Here is a 17,468-nt window from a genome sequence, read left to right as displayed (position 1 = left end):
ACAGAAATTTGCAACAGGGCAACACGCAGGTACTCACTCTCTCTCTCAACATTCAAGGGGATGGGCTGTAAACACTAGGCTTCCCGTGCGCTCAGCCTCGCCTCCTCGAGCTCGACCATGGCACCTCTTGACAGGAAAGAGGTGGAGGACATGATAGGCAGAGCTATCACACAGGCCAAGAAAGATGCGGACAAGGCACTGAACGCCGAAGTAAGGAGGATGACGGAAAAGATGAAGCAGATGGAGGATAACATCAGAGGCCTCACAGAAGAAAAGGAGGCCTGGAAGAAAGCATTCGAAGAACTCCGTGACACCTCCAACACGGAGATACACCGTATACAAGAAAGCATCAACCACCTCCGGATCTCCAGGGAAGAGGGGGAAATCTCGAGCTTCGAAGACATAGAAGTAGAGATCAAAAATAAATGGAAAGCAAACATCAAAGAAATGGAGGCCAAACAATCGGGATGGGTGGAAGTAGTTAAAAGAATATCAAGAAGGAGGTATGCGAGGAGGTTCACATGGGAGAGCACTTGAGGGTTCAGCTTACTCTCGAGGAGGAGCGATTGCGCCAGATGAGGAAACACAATGTTAGGATCACTGGCCTTAAAGAGGGACCTTCAGCAGAGGAGGATGCACGAGAGCTTTGTAGCCAACTAGGCTACAAAGAGACTATGCCTTTTACAAAGGCATGGCGAGCCGGCCGTGACACCACTCGAGCTCGCCCGTTGATCATGCAGTTACGAGGAGATGAGGACCGCACCACCTTTTTTCGCAAAAGGGTGCTCTTACGAGGCCTCCAAGGCGGCCATATCTTTATGGACGAGGACCTCACTAGGATGCAGATCGAGCACAGGAAATCATGCATGCCTAGGGTCCTTCAGGCACGGAAAGAAGGTAAAAAGGCCTTCTTTCGAGATGGTAGAATCTTCATCGACGGCCGCCCAATCTCATAGGGATTCGGGACCTATGAGACACATACACTAGCACAGGAGACACCACTCAGAGGGGCAGTCTGGAACTGCAATGGTTCTATATGGACACATCCGGAGCGCCTGGAGGAGATCATCAGTGAGCATGACTTTGTATGTTTTACGGAGACACATGAGAGCCCAGAGAGAGGACTACCTGTAGTCACAGGATTCCAGTGGGAGTCGACTTACAGGACCATCACCAGATAGAGTACAGCTCGGGGGTCAGGAGGGGTGGCCATACTATTCAAACAGAGCTTACACAACCGAATACAGGTTATGAGTACAGACAAGGAGGCATGCTATATGTGGGTACGGCTAGAGCTCACCCACGAGAGAGGGCTATACATTGCCATTTGCTACTTTTCACCACATGGATCACGATATGCTATCCAGGACCCCTACTCTCGACTGTCGGAGGACATTTCTCACTACACATCACTCGGGGAAGTCCTCCTCATGGGGGACTTCAACGGGAGGACACAGAGCCGACAGTGTGAGATCTATGACATGGAGCAGCCGGAGATCATGAGGGCACTTGATGCAGAGGACATGGGGGTGAGTAGAGTGTCTGCAGATGGGGGACAGGACAACACTGGATATGGCAGACACCTTATTGAGCTTGGCAGTGATGGCCGTTTTTCGGCTCTCTGTAATTGCCATAGTGAGTTACCTCACCCTACCAAAATCACCCAAACACTGTGGCTATCCCTACCATTTCACTATATATAGGCGTGTGTGAGTTAAGGAACTTTCCCCATATTTTCTTAAAAACCCTCAGCTAGCTAGTCACTGGGCTAGGTGAGCCAAAAAAAAATAAAAATAAAAAAAAATAAAATAAAAGTATATTATGGCCTCTTTGTGTGTAAATATTTCATTGTATATATGGCCTAAATATAGGGATTTTTTATAATTATTTTGGTATTTTATTTAAATATTTCTACTTAGGTGTGTGTTTTATTAAACCTATGTACACCTTCTTTCATCCTCTTACACCATAATTATATTTTTTGCCAATATGTACATACTCTAACCTCATATTTTTCTTTTATACAAATCACTCCCACATTTTCACCCTCACCCTCGTGAAAACAAAAAATTGATTTCTACTCATTGGTTACTTTTATTATATTATTTACTTGCATACCTTTTCCTCTTTCACCCAAAATAATTCAAGGAGGGACCATATCATATGATTCCAATATCTTTCCATATCCATAACTCCTCCATATTTTTATTATTATTTTTACTCATTATTCTAACACCATGTGCTCATTGAGCTAAAGTCCATGAATAGTCCATACACTAGTCCCACCATGTATATATTTCTTATTTCACCAATAATCCTCCTCCATGCATGGGTCAAGGGTGACTTGAATGCTTTGTATTATAATATGACAAAGGAGGGGCTCACTCTTGGATGCATTGTACAAATTCAACAAAGGAGGGGGCCACTAAAAGACTTTTGTAGGCATAAAAAACAGGCTTTTTGGTGAGAATTTTGGCACCTATCTCCACTCCGAATTTGGAGCGGTGGTCAAAAGAAAAAATGTAGTTCACACTCTGAATAATCACCTCAAATTTTTTCATGATTTTTGGAGCTACCAACGGTGAGCTATGATTTTTTGAGTGGACCCCAATCTGCCCACTTTTCTCACAAGTAGCCTTTAGTCTTCTCTCACCCTTCCACACACCTACTCACTCTTACACATCCCTCCCTCTCCTTCCCTCACTCAAACCTGCAATTTCCATGGCTTCTCCCACCCTCTTCACCATTACCCTTCTCTCTCATCCCTATAGTTCTTTTATGAACCTCTACATACATACACCCTCTCCATGTCTCTCTCTATTGCTTCTATGTTACAATTTCATTTACCTCTCCTAAAATATCTAAAATTCAGCATCTTAACCATGATAACTTCTGCAAATTGAGGATTTTTCATCAACAAATCCTCTTTTCATCGTGGTGGTCAACCGTGGCGGCGGCGTAAAGAAGCGAAGAAGAAGAAGAAGACCAGCGGTCATTTTTTCCACAATCTACACAAGGGTGAGTTCAAGCTTCTTCAAAGCTTCACCATCTCAATGATTCTCTTTTAATTCACCCCTCTTCCTTCATCAAATCAACTCACTCTACCCATTGTAAATGTAACATTAACTTTCTAGTGATTACTAACGACTAACATACTAACACAAAATAGCATTGACCTAACCATAAAAGACACCTCACCTCAAAACATGTATAGTAACTCTCTCTCTCTCTCTCTCTCTCTCTCTCTCTCTCTCCCTTCCTTAAAACTTACTTTCACCTTATCTACCATCAATAATGCTCTCTTTTGAGCCCACACCCATGACTCAAGCAGACAAAGAAGGCCCGCAATGTTTTGATATTCAAAAAAATCATAATCCTGATTTGTTAGCTTGTAAATTAGGATTTCCAATAATCTTAATGAGGGGTCTCCAACCTATAAATAGGCCCGTCTCCTTCTTGTAAAACAACCTTCAACATCTCACACAGCACCCCAACACTCTATGCGTGAGGAGAGACTTAGGTGTAGCAACCACTTGTGAGCTTCACTCTTGGTGTGAGAGAAGCCTTCGAGCTACACATTGCAAGTGAGAGAGCTGTGGTGAGCAAACGGGAGATCATGATGATCTGTGGGCGCTCTATCTGTGTCCATAGGGATGCGGATAGCCCTGGAGCCCATACAGCGGCTGCATACATCATGGTAGGTGTGACTAGAGTGTCAAAAAGCCACCCCTTGGTGCGGGGCTCCTGGAAGTGGGCTTGATGGCATCTGCGCTCCAAGGTGGCCAGCGCTGCATATCCTTGTGTAAGCCGGTCTCGGGCTGCCTGTGCCATGGAAAATCTACCAGTGGTGCCAGTGAAAGTCACCCCCAGGTATACATATGAATCAACCACATCGACCTGCCCGCCTGCTGCTGTGAGTACTGCTCGGCTCCGTACTGTCCTGGAGGTGTGAAAGATTATGACCTTGGTCTTGCCAAGATTCACTGTGAGCCCTCGATGTGTGCAGAAATCATCCAAGGCTCGTAGGTGGCTCTGTAGTCCCTCTTGTGTCTCAGAAACTAGGATGATATCATCAGCATAAAGCATAATATGTACTGGTATACCTGCCAAGTCTAATCCCGCCCCTCCTGCGCGTAGAATGTAATCTGATATCTTGTCAATGTAGAGACCAAATAGAGTCGGGGAGAGGGGACATCCTTGCTTCACACCAATAGTGCTAGCAATGGAATCCGATAGTCCACCTGGGCAGCGCACTCTACCAGAGACCTGTGCGTATAAAGAATGAATGGCCCATATCATCTCAGATGGTATCTGTAGCTCCTGAAGGCGCTGGAAGAGTCTCTCTCTAGGGATAGTGTCAAAGGCCTTGCGGAAATCCACAAAGCAGCAATAGAGTCTCCTCTTCCGTGCTTTCGCTCCATCGATCAGGCAGCGAAGCACGAAAATGTGGTCGATAGTCGAGAAAGTGCGTCGAAAGCCTACCTGTCCTGACGCTCGTATCCCTGATGCCTCTGCATGCTTGCTAAGCTCTGCCTCAAGGACAGCTCCATATAGTTTGGCCAGTGTGTGGCCAATAATGATAGTCCTGCAGTTCCTTGGATCTAGGGTGTCGCCAGACTTGTGGATAGGCATGATGGTGTGCATAGTCCACTCCTCTAGTAGTCCCTCAACCAAGGCACGGTTGAAGAGACGTGCTATCAAGGGGGAAAGAGTGTCTGCTGCATATATCAAGTGCTCACTCTGTAGTCCAGTGTGATCTGCTGATCGGCCATGCTGAAGGCGTCGGATGGCCCTCTCCACCATGCTAGATGTGAAGAAAGTCGAGGATCAGATGGCTCTGGGATCAGTGGTTGCCCAGGTCTTTGGTACAAGCGCTCGGCATAATCATGCCAAATCTGGGGGTCCTCCAGGGGGGTGGTGGGGCGTGGCTCTCTCAGAATCCTCCATGCTGTGGCGCAGTCTGTACTCATAAGAAGGTGGTATAGCTCAAGCTCCTGTGCCTCCTCGAAGGCCCGCCGTTTACGGTGTGTGATGGCCTTCATCTGTCGTCTGACCTCGCTCTCAGTAATCTCCTCTAAGGCTCGTCGAGCCCGTAGCTGTCTGTATAGATCTCTGCACTCCCTGTCGTACCAGCGATTCTGGGGCATCGTCCCAGAGGGGGGGGGCCGGCCACTGTGGGTAGTGTGTGGAAAGTAGCTGAGGGCTGAGGTGTGTAGAACTGCTGAGAGCTGGCTAGTGAGTGTCGAGAGTGGTGTGTCTGGGTCGAGAGTGTAGATCCCCTCATATACATGTGATGAGTAAACGTGGGCTAGCTCATGTGTGAAGTGTATAGTGGTGTATGGTGTGGATGTAGGTGGTGTATGTGAGATGGGTGAGCGAGTGAGAGAGAGGGCGAGATATGCGTGGTCAGCCCCAATAGGCAATGGTGGGATGGTGAAGGATGTGAGTAGGTGGGTTGTCTCTCTGAAGCCAATGATGTAGTCCACTGTACTACCTCTGCTGGCTACTGATGGCGGTATACAAGTCAGGCCGCCGGATGATGGCCATTGCGCCATCCCGTTATAGATAACGAGACGGTGCTGTGATCCCAAGCGAAGTAGGTGCCTCCCATATGGTGTGGGTGTGGTGGTATCACTAGAGATCCTCTCTGCCCCTGTGTCCTCCATAGTTGAGAGTAGCTCTGGGTCGTCGAAGTCGTAAATATCACACTGTCTACTCTGTGTCCTGGCATTGAAATCCCCTGTGAGGAAGACTTCACCCAGTCTAGAGTACTCCATGATCTCGTCCCTAAGACATGCATATGGTAAGTGTGTATCATCCTCCTCCTCTCCTCCGTGTGTGTGTACCTCCTCTGTCTCCCCTCCACCTGTCTGTGCAAACTTGGAGCTGCTAGGTGCAAAGTAGCATACGGCGATGTAGAGGATGTGCTCCTCAGATAGCTCAATCCGTATCCACATGTAGCGTGCCTCTGGATCGCGTGCTACTATCTGTATCCTGCTATGAAGTGAGCGGCGGTAGAGGACTGCTACTCCGCCAGATCCTCTAGAAGTGTTGTGCCGTAAGTCTTGCCCTCTTTCTCGGGGGTGGAGTCCTTCACTTCTTCAATGCCGGTGACTCGTATGTTGAGGCGACGGGCATGGCGCATTTTTTCCTCTTCGAGGTGGTGTGTACAAGGAGAGCTTCTTCCTTGTGTGCATCCTCTTTTGCTTCTTTCTTGATGTTCTTCTTGACCACTTCTACCCATCCCTCTTTCGTTGCTTCGAGAGTGTCTTCCAAGCGTTCGGTGAGGGCTTTAGTGAGCTCCTCTTTAATGGCCTCTTTGGTTTCATTATTGATTTCCCCTTCTTCGGGGGTGAGGGAAGCGATGGAGGCCTTGAGGATGGCCATTTTTTCTTGCATTTCCTCCTCCTTTTTCCATTCTTCTTGGGTTCCTTTCCACTTGTCGGTCTCCTTCTTGTGCTCTTGTTCTTTAGTCTCTTTCTCCTTGGTCCATTCTTTTTCCTTATGCAAGGCTTTGTAGCGTGGATAATGTGTCGTGCTCTCTACAGTGTGGGTGCCCCTCAGTGCAATGTGCGTGACAATCTCACTCAAACCAATGGAAACTCTCTCAAACAGAATGAAACACAGAAACAAGGGATAACAACAGAGACACAACAGTGGACCAGAACATGTGCACTCGACTAGCTCAAAGAACCATGTACAGACTCTGGCGTGGCAGCACACTCAACTCCAGCCCAGGACTCAGAGGTACAATGGGGTGTCGAGGCTCAGATGTGCAGGGATGGTGAAGATGTGCTCTGTGCATAGACTCACTGCCCTCTTGACGATGCTGGACCAAAGGTGAAGAAAAATGATAAGATAACCGACCGCTACTACTCATATGTAGCACCGTAAAGAGCCACCAACGGCTCATAAATGTCAGCCATGTGGTGACCTGGCCACGAGGTCCACTAGGCCACCGTCGGTCGTCGGTAGGTACCCTGCCACGTGTCACTCCCAGACCAAACGTCCGTCCAGAGGGTCCGTCCAGTGTGAACCAATCCCAGTGTAACCCACTGTCCAACTGTATGTCCTGTGAAGTGACACTGTAGCCCTGCTACAGGTTGCCCGCCACAAGACCGCTCACCGTCTCGGTGAGAGGAATACTGAAAAAACTGTGAAAGAAAACCACTAGGTGCTGCATCCGTACATTTCTTGAAGTAGGTGCTAGGCCCAACCATGACCTTACATGCCTCAAAAGTGGAGTAAAACACTGTCTTGCTTGCAACGCCTTAAGCCTTTGAATAGGCAAGAACCCAATATGATTGCATAGTCCAAGAATCCCAATCGGCAAAACAGACTGAGGCTCCTCAGCAAAGAGATATGCTCGGTTTGGATCCAACGCATCTTTATCCTCCATAACTATAGTGAGAAGAAAATGACCTGGTCCGCACTTGCAGATGAAATTGTCGAAAAGAGGGATGATCAGAAGCTTGAGTAATAACGGGATGCGGTTAAGCTCCATCTTAATGGCAAAACGAAAAGCATTAACGGCATTGTGATGGCAACCAGGTGAATGCTTGAAAGCCCCAAGGAAACAGCCAAAAAGGTTCATAAACTTGCTGCTGTGATAGGATTACACAAAATTTCTCTGCCCCTTTGTGCAGCATGCCATGTATTTACCATGACGAGGATCACATTTTTCCATCATTGACGATGGCTCAAATGCGTTGGTTATCTCTGCAACGGACAACTGCTCATGATAGGCCTTAGCTGCTGAAATCACTGGGGCATATGATGAAAGCATGAAGTGAATTCTGGGGTATGTAACCAGGTTGGTTCATCAATCACAGTGGGCTCTAAATCAACAAACACAGCTCGAGGAACATGCTTTCCCGCTCCCATCTCGTCTCACCGAAGAAGGTGTTAAAGGCATCATCACCGCCACCAACAGTCTTGTTACTGGGCATCTGTCCATCTGGAAAGAGCTCCTAGCAAGCATTTTGACCTGGATGCCAGTCTGACCAGGGGCGAGGGGGGCTGGTTAGGGCCAAGGCAAGGGAGGGGGTGGGTAGGGGCGAGGTGGGGTAGGTAGGGGCGAGGGTGGGGAGGGAAGGCTGGATAGGGGCGAGGGGGAAGGGAGAGTGGGTAGGGGCGAGGGGAGGTGAGGGGGAGGGTAGGGGCGAGGGTGAAGGGGTGGGTAGGGGCGAGGGCAAGGGAGGGGAGGGTAGGGGCGAGAGGGGGGGGGGTGGGTAGGGGCGAGGGCCTAAGGGGGTGGGAGCCAATTGGATTGGGTAGGGGCCAATGGGAGAGGGTAGGGACCAACTCGAGAGGGTAGGGACCGATTGGATTGGGTAGGGGCCGATTGGAGAAGGTAGGGACCAATTCGAGAGGGTAGGGACCGATTGGATTGGGTAGGGGCCGATTGAAGAGGGTAGGGGCGAGGGGATTGGGATTGGGTATGGACCAATTGGAGAGGATAGGGGCGAGGGGATTGGGATTGGGTATGGACCAATTGGAGAGGGTAGGGGTGATAGGGACCAACTCGAGGGGGTAGGGACCACTGTCCAATTGTATGTCCTGTGAAGTGACATTGTAACCCTGCTACAGGCTTCTACCTCTTTCTCAAGCTTGGAGAGGCGGTTGATGATAGTGTTGATGGTGGAGTCCACCAACTTCTTGTTCTCTTGGCCATTTCTTCTTTGGTCACTTCTTTCGCCATGTCGGGCCCGTCTCGGTGTCTGTTTGCACAAAGCACCTGTTCTGTACTTCTGAAAACGTTGCAAGAATTGCAAAATTTTTGTGAAAAATTGCAGAAATTGTATTTTTGAAAACTTCTTTCTCACAGAATTCCTGTGTGTATTGCTGGACCTGCATTCCTAGAAAAGGGCCTGCGTGTAGGGCTGGACCTGTCCAAGCTTGGTGTGAGCAATCAAAAATGCAGCAGGTACTAAAAAATGAGCTCGCTGCTGACCAGGTAGGGGCCTGGGGAGGGTGGCGCTGGCGCGAGCTTGGGGGGAGGGAGTGGTGGGAGCCTGTGGGCACCCAATTGGAGTGCGCGAGCCTGTAGGACAAAGGCGCAAGCCTGTGGGGGCAGTAATGGCAAGCCCTCACCATAGCAGCAAGTGCCCGCCATCAGAACAGCAAGTGTTCTGAGAGAGAGAGAGAGAGAGAGAGAGAGAGAGAGAGAGAGAGAGAGAGAGAGAGAGAGAGAGAGAGAGAGAGAGAGAGAAATGAAATGAAATGTTATATTAACGTCTTCAAAAGGCCAAAGTGACCTATGAGACCAGAAAGTTACAATGTGGTGGATCTGATACAAAGTCAGAGTAACAAGATGACAAAATAAAATACTATGGAATCCTAAATTGCTAGGTGTGGACTAAGCAGCTAAACAGCTAGCTGGGATAGCTAGATCACAGGAGATCCAGCATCGGTCGCTGGCGGATCTCATCAATCTCCTCCATGGTCAGTAGTCTGACCGCGCGTCGTGCATGTCAAGCCAAAGTGACCCAAATCCTCTGATGCAGCCTCTGTCGATGCTGTGTAGTCCTCCGCAGTCGTGGGCGTCTCGATCCCCCTAGCTCAGTCGCTCGGTCGATCAGTATGCCTCTGGTGTAAAGCAACGAGCTCTGCTGTGGTACCAACTCCTGTGGGTGCCCACTGGCAGCTCTAAAGAAGTTTGTGATCTGTCTCTGAGACTGGCTAGCCTCTCCTCTCATCAGGCTCTCTCTGTGTCTGCGTAGCTTGAGCAAAAACAAACCCAGGCATCTCTGATCCTCGTACCGCATGACTCTAGAGAATGGTCCAAAGCCCTCTCTGAACAAGCAATGGAAGCGGGCTCGTATCTCGTAGTAGATGGGGCAGTGGCATGTGTAGTGCAACTCTGTCTCAGGCTCCATGTCACATAGGGGGCATGTCCTGGCCTCTGCTGGTACTCCGCTATATCTCCCAGTCTCGATCCGCAACAACTGGTGTGAAGATGTGCATATCTGGCCAATAGCACATCGTATCCCATGAGACAAGTGGGTGTCCATGTATCTGGGCCTTGTCACAAAACCATCCTCTGTAAGCTGGAGGAGATGCTCTTTGTAGAAAGCCATCTTCGTGCCCAACTCCTGTGCTGGCTGTATCCATGTCCTCTTGGTGTCTAGCTGAGTCAAGTGCTGGCGAATGAGCCTGGTGATCTCGGATTGTGTAAGAGTCAGAGAGGGCGCATCCAGTGAGTACTGGAAGGGAGGCAATCTGTCTCTGCTGAACCCATGCGCCTGAAACCATGATGTCATCTCCCCATACCAGCTTGCTGTATCTCCCTGCACGGCTAACTGTCGAGAGGACTCAAGTGCAAGGCGTGCATATCTGTCTCTGGGAAGTTCCCACATGCGGTGTATGAAGGAGACAGATCTGGTGAGGGCCTCAACCACTAGTGGAGGGGCAACTAGCTCTGCTCGTACAATAGCACGTGGTACTGAAGCCTTGGCTCTAATGAGCTGCGAGATCATAAAGACCAGAGGATTCTCCATGTCCCCCCATCCATCACTGCGGCCTGTCCTCCCGTGATGATCCAGTGAAGGTCCCCAAACCTCAGCTCCATAAAGCAATGCAGAAGCCACCAAAGTGTCAAAGAGCCAGAGCTTCGTCCGAGGCTCCTGAAATTGAACCTGTGAACACATCCTTTCCAATCTACCCAATGCTGCATGGGCTCTTGTCAATCTAGCCTCTGCTGCCCTCCTCAATGAAAATGCTGGCCCATTAACAACCACTCCAAGGTAAGTGTAAGCATCTGTATACTCCACCTTCTCTTGGCCGTATGTGAAGGCGGGCGCTGACCTCCTGATCCATTGTGGGGTGGTATTAAATACCATGACCTTGGTTTTACCAAGGTTGACGGACAAACCACTTTCTTGGGCAAACCTATGCAAAGTATCCAAGTTACGTTGCATCCCCTCCGAAGAGTCGGAGATCAACGCAATATCATCAGCATACAACGATAGTGGAATCCATGTCCCTGCCAGCTGTGCACCTCTATCACCATCTCTCTCAATGTAGTCAGAAACCTCATCTACATACATACCAAATAGAGTAGGAGAGAGCGGGCAGCCTTGCGTCACCCCAATAGTGGAGTAAACCGGTGTGGATAGACCCTCTGGGGTGCGTACATGTCCCACTACTGACTTGTATAATGCCATGACCCCCCAAATCAGCTCTGTAGGTACTCCCATCTGCTGTAATCTGCGCATGAATCTAGCTCTGGGCACTGTGTCAAATGCTTTGCGGAAATCCACAAAGCTACAATAGATCCGTCTCCCACGCGATCTGCCCTCCTCAATGATGGCTCTGAGTGTCAAGATATGGTCAAGAGTAGAAAAACCCCTCCTGAAACCTGCCTGCCCGGCTGCGCGTATCCCCTCGCTCTCTGCCCATCTACTCAGCTGCTGCTCAAGAATAGATGCGTACAACCGTGCCAATGTGTGTCCAATCATGATAGTGCGATAGTTCCCAGGCTCCATAGGGTCTCCCGACTTGAAGATAGGTACAATAGTAGATAGGCTCCAAGTATCAGGCAAGCCCTCACACATGGCACGGTTAAACATAATTGCTAGAAGCTTTGCTAGTAAATCTCTGGCATGCGTGAAATGCTCAGCCACTAAGCCATCATGATCATATGCTCTCCCAGTCCTCATCCTGTCAATGGCCTTCCTCACCATCTCAACGCGGTGAAAAAAGCACATGTGTGTGGGCTTGGATCGGGGGGGTTGCTCAGGAACCGTGTAGAAAGATGATGCATACTAGCCCCAGGCCTCTGTAGAAGAGAGAAATGAAATGAAATGAAATGTTATATTAACGTCTTCAAAAGGCCAAAATGACCTATGAGACCAATCAGTTACAAAATAGTGAATCTAATACCATGTCTGGGTACAAAAGAACTAGAAAAGAACTAGAAGTGGAACAAAATACTACTACTACTACTACAATCTAAAACTACGTGGGTGTAGCAGCTGATACAATAGGTACCCGGTAAACTGGATGTAACAGTGTGTGAAACAAAGATGGAAGAAATGGTGAGGATCCATCCTCATTTGCACTCTGGATGTCGAGAGAGTATGGCTCGAATCTTCTGTTGTAGTCTCCGTCGATGCTGTGTAGCTCCTCTCCTCAGTCGCGGTCGTCTGTATCTCTGTAGCTCCAATGCTCGGTCGATGAGAGTGCCAGTAGTGGTCGAATGAGTGTGGGACGAGCTCTGCAGTGGTGGCTGCTCCTCTGGCTGTCCCATATCTAGTGAAAAGAAATCTGTAATGTGTCTCTGGGACTGCCTCTCTCTAGCTCTCCCCAGTAAAGTGTCTCTATACCTGTGTAACTCAAGTAGATATAGTCCAAGACATCTCTGATCCTCATAACTCATGACCCTAGATAGAGGACCAAAACCCTCTCTGAATAAGCAGTGGAAACGCCCCCGTATCTCATAGAACACTGTGCAATGACATATGTAGTGCAACTCTGTCTCTGGCTCTCTTTGGCATAATCGGCATATCCTGCTGTCTGCTGGTATCCCTCTGAATCTACCAGTCTCAATCTCGAGCTGATGTGAGGATGTGCGTATCTGACCAATGGCACAACGCAAAACATGAGACATATGTGTGTCCATGTAGCTGGGTCGAATCACAAACCCATCTCCTGTGAGGTGGAGAAGATGCTCTCTATAGAAAGCCATCTTCGTGCTCAACTCCTGAGGCGGCTCTATCCATGTCCTCCTGGTGTCGAGCTGGATCAGGTCCTGACGAATGAGTCTATTGATCTCCACCTGTGTAAGAGACAGCGAGGGTGCCTGAAGAGAATACTGGAAAGGGGGCAACCTGTCCATGGTGAAGCCATGCGTCTGAAACCATGAAGTCATCTGTGCATACCAGCATGAAGTGTCCCCCTGTAGAGCTAACTGTCTGGAAGACTCAAGGGCCGGTCTAGCATATCTGTCTTCAAATGCTATATTAATGTCTTCAAAAGGCCAAAATGGCCTATGAGACCAATCTGTTACAAAATAGTGAATCTGATACCATGTCTGGATACAAAAGAACTAGAACAAAATTACTACTGCTACAAGTTGGAACTGTGTGGATGTGAGAGCTGATACAATAGGTACCCAGTAAACTGGATGTGACAATGACAGAATGGGGGAAGAAATGGTGAGGATCCATCCTCATCTGCACTCTGGAGTATAGCTCGAATCCTCTGCTGTAGTCTCCGTCGATAATGTGTAGCTCCTCTCCTCAGTTGTGGTCGTCTTGATCTCTGTAGCTCCAATGCTCGGTCGATAAGAGTGTCAGTAATGGTCGAGTGAGTGTGGACCGGTGTCTACTCCTCTGGCTGTCCCATATCTAGTGAAAAAAAATTTGTAATCTGTCTCTGGGAGTGTCTCTCTCTAGCTCTCCCCAGTAAAGTGTCTCTATGTCTGTGTAACTCAAGTAGATATAGTCCAAGACATCTCTGGTCCTCATAACTCATGACCCTAGATAAAGGACCAAAACCTTCTCTGAATAGCCAGTGGAAACGGCCTCATATATCATAGTACACTGTGCAATGACATATGTAATGTAACTCTGTCTCTGGCTCTATCTGGCATAAGTGGCATATCCTGTTGTCTGCTGGTATCCCTCTGAATCTACCAGTTTCAATCTTGAGCTGACGTGAGGATGTGCGTATCTTGCCAATGGCACAACGCATACCATGAGACATATGTGTGTCCATGTAGCTAGGTCAAATCACAAACCCATCTCTTGTGAGGTGGAGAAGATGCTCTCTATAGAAAGCCATCTTTGTGCCCAATTCCTAAGGCGGATCTATCCATGTACTCCTGGTGTCCAGCTGGATATGGTCCTGACGAATGAGTTTAGTAATCTCCACCCATGTAAGAGACAGCGAGGGTGCATGAAGAGAGTACTTGAAAGGAGGCAACCTGTCCATGGTGAAGCCATGCGTCTAAAACCATATGTCATCTGAGCATACCAGCATGAAGTGTCCCCCTGTATAGCTAACTGTGTGGAAGACTCAAGGGTCAGTCTAGCATATCTGTCTCTAGTAGTATCCCTTAGGTTGTGCACAAAGGAGACTGATCCCGTAAGCGCCTCAATCTCCATAGGGGGGGCAGCTAGCTCTGCTCGAATGATAGCGTGAGGTAAGGAGGCCTTGGCTCTAATCAATCGAGAGATCATAGATACCAAGGGCCTCTCCATACGTCTTGAACCATCCTGGCCTACTGAAGGTCCCCATACCTGCACCCTAGCTGAGGCTACTTAAGTATCAAAGAGCCATAACTTTGTCCGAGGTTCCTCGAACTAAACCTGCAAACACATCCTCTCCAAGCCTCCCAAGGCCGCATAAGCTCTTGTCAGTCTAGTCTCTGCTGCACTCACCAAAGAAAACCTCTGTCTAGTGAAGACTACCCCAAGGTAAGTGTATGCATCTGTATAGTCCACAATATCCTGACCATATGTGAAAGTAGGGGCTGATCTCTTGATCCACTGTGATGTGGTGTTAAACACCATAACTTTGGTTTTACCAAGGTTTACAGACAATCCACTATCCTTTGCAAAACTGTGTAGCATCCAAATGTTGCTGCATACCCTCTGGTGAGTCAGAGATCAACACAATATCATCAGCATATAACAACGATGGGATCCACGTCCCTGCCAACTGAGCACCTCTATCGCCCTCTCTGTCAATGTAATGAGACACCTCATCAACATACATACCAAATAGAGTAGGAGACAATGGGCAACCCTGTTTCACCCCAATAGTGGAGTGAACCAAGTCAGATTTCCCCTCCGGGGTGCGTACATATTCCATCAGTGATCTGTATAAATCCATAATCCCCCAAATCAACACTATGGGTACCCCCATATCCTATAGTCTACGCATCAATCGAGCTCTTGGTACCATGTCAAATGCTTTGCGGAAATCCACAAAGCCACAATAAATCCGTCTCCCATGTGACCTGCCCTCCTCAATGATGGCTCTGAGTGTCAGAATATGATCAAGAGTGGAGAAACCCCTCCTGAAACCAGCCCGACCCTATGCCCGTACACCCTTACCCTCAGCCCAATTACTGAGCTGCTGCTCAAGAATGGATGCATACAACCGTGCCAATGTGTGTCCAACCATAATAGTGCGGTAATTCCTAGGCTCTGTAGGATCCCCTGCTTTGAAGATAGTCACAATAGTAGACAACCTCCAAGTCTTAGGTAATCCCTCACACATGACACGATTGAACAACACTGCAAGAACCTCTACCATCATATCCCTAGCATGTATAAAGTGCTACTCTACTACCAGCTCAGTGGTAAAGAAGGTGCTCGTAGGTGGGCATGGCTTTGTAGGATCTGGAAGGGGTTCTTGTCTAGGAATCATATGTAACGATGTCGCATACTGGCCCCACACATCAGGAGAAGTAATCACTGGGGGAGGGGAGTGCTCATGAAAGAGTCGCCATGCCTCTCCCGAGTCTCTACTCAAGAACAATTGATACAAGTCTTGCTCCATCTGGGCCAAGTAAGCTTGTTTCTTCCTTTGCACAAAGAGCTGAGAAGCAATCCGAGTCTGTCTGTAAGTGATGACTCCTAACAGAAGATCCCTCTGAAGCTGGGCTCTCATCTCTCTGCGCTCCTCATCATACCAACTATTCTGGGGCATGCTCCCTGAATGTCGTCTCTGATTCGACTAAGTGTGTGGGTATGCCTCTGATGCTACATCATGTAGAGTCCCGGTCAGTAAAGTGGTGCACTCCTCCACTGTGAGGCCTGAACCAGCTGTGCATAGACAATCCCAAATCTCCTCTGTATAAACTGACGCAGTCTCTCGTGTAAATGTATAACGGGTATGTGACCCGACTCGTGATGTCTGGGCTGTGCTATACTGAAATGAGATGGACAGTGTCAAGAGAGCATGATCCACTGCTATTCCCACAGGTCTGGCACCTATTGTGATATCCTGAATACAAGGAATAAAGCTCGGCTGTGTCATAACATCTATACTGGCCCCGTGTCTATGTGGAAAGCATGTGAAACCTGCTGCTACGGGAAATTGCCGTAAGCCATTAAGTATAGCTAACCCATGTGTAGTCGTCATCTCTGAGGTATCTCCCATACTCCTCTGCTCTCTGTCATGTGAGCATTTTTCAAGCCCCAACTCACCCACATCCATCTCTCTAAGCGTCTCATCTGCAGCGTCATAGAAGACTGTTTGAGAGTTGCCTGTTCGGGCATTGAAGTCTCCTAGAAGGATGATATCACCATCCCCAAAAAACTCCAATATATCATCGTCTAGTATAGAGAAGGGTGACTGCCGTTTGGATGCAGCATATACTGACGTACTGGGGGGGGGGGGGGGGGGGGGGGGGGGAAGTAACATATGGCAATGTATAGAAATCGACCTGTGTTAGCTCTCAACCTCACCCACATGTATCTAGCATGATCATCTCTCCGTACGATATGTAGTAGTGGCCGTAACTCCTCCCTAAATAGCACTGCTGCTACTCTTGATCCTCTCTCCCATGCTCAGATCTCGTGACTGTCTTGTGGGCTGTCTCCCATCTGTACCACCCCACCACATGTGGCATCAACTGTCCAGCGGCTTGGTGAGTCTCTGATAAGAATACAATGTCCCTGTCTGTGAAACTGTCCTCAAAGGCACCAACATCCAACCTCATAGACCCGTTACAGTTCCAAGTATCCATCTTCAGTGTGGTCCCATAGGTCTCACGCCGTCATGTAAAGCTCTGCTCTACAATCACCACCCGACCATCTCTGTAAAAGGCTATCTTTCCCTTTTCTCTTGTGGCCTTAATCTCTAGCATGACTTCCTTCATGTGGGCAAGCTGTGAAAGAGGTAAGCTCGTCGCCAAGAAAGACACCAATCTTCTTGAGGGTGGACCTCCTTCTCAAGAACTCCTTCTTAGCCTCAATTGAGGGGAAGCGCAAAATGAGAGCCCTCTCTTGTACCCCCCATTCCTCCACTCTTCTTGCCAACTCTCCATGCTCTTGCATGCGTCACTTTATCTATCCCCATTAGTACCATGAGCTCCTTCACTTCTTCGCCGACTTGATCCCGATCTTTGAGGCCGGTGACTCTCACATGTAAAGCCCTTGTACACCTTCGTTGTTCCTCTTCGAGTGTCATGTTGATGATGGTAGGAGCGGGGGTTGATATCTCTTTTCCTTTGTCCTTCTTGGCGATTACTCTCCACCTCTCCACCTCATCCACTTTCTTTTGGGTTTGCCAATCGCTTGTTGGTGGCCATAAATGTGACTTTCTTCCCTGTCGGGGATGCCATGAAGGAAGAGGGTGGATTAGAGTGGCGGGCTGCCTCCACCTCTACCCTCTCCATTGGACTGTTGTATGCCTGTTGAGGGCGTTGTCACGCAGCCTCTGCTAATCTGGAAAACACCCTCCGAAGAGGTGATTAGCCACAGCTCACTGCGGCCACAAACTTGTCAACAATA

General features: G+C 48.6%; 1 protein-coding gene across 3 annotated transcripts in view; it reads left to right on the top strand.

The window, feature by feature from the left end:
• Positions 1-17,468, top strand: part of LOC147419958 (putative ABC transporter C family member 15) — a 222,328-nt gene that overhangs the window by 23,218 nt on the left and 181,642 nt on the right. The gene's annotated exons all lie outside the window — the stretch shown is intronic.

This window comes from Adiantum capillus-veneris, chromosome 29 (genome assembly GCF_014529385.1).
Source record: "Adiantum capillus-veneris isolate H3 chromosome 29, ASM1452938v2, whole genome shotgun sequence".
Lineage (NCBI taxonomy): Eukaryota > Viridiplantae > Streptophyta > Polypodiopsida > Polypodiales > Pteridaceae > Adiantum > Adiantum capillus-veneris.
Note: the sequence above shows the minus strand (reverse complement) of the source record. Positions and strands in the feature narration are given on the sequence as shown.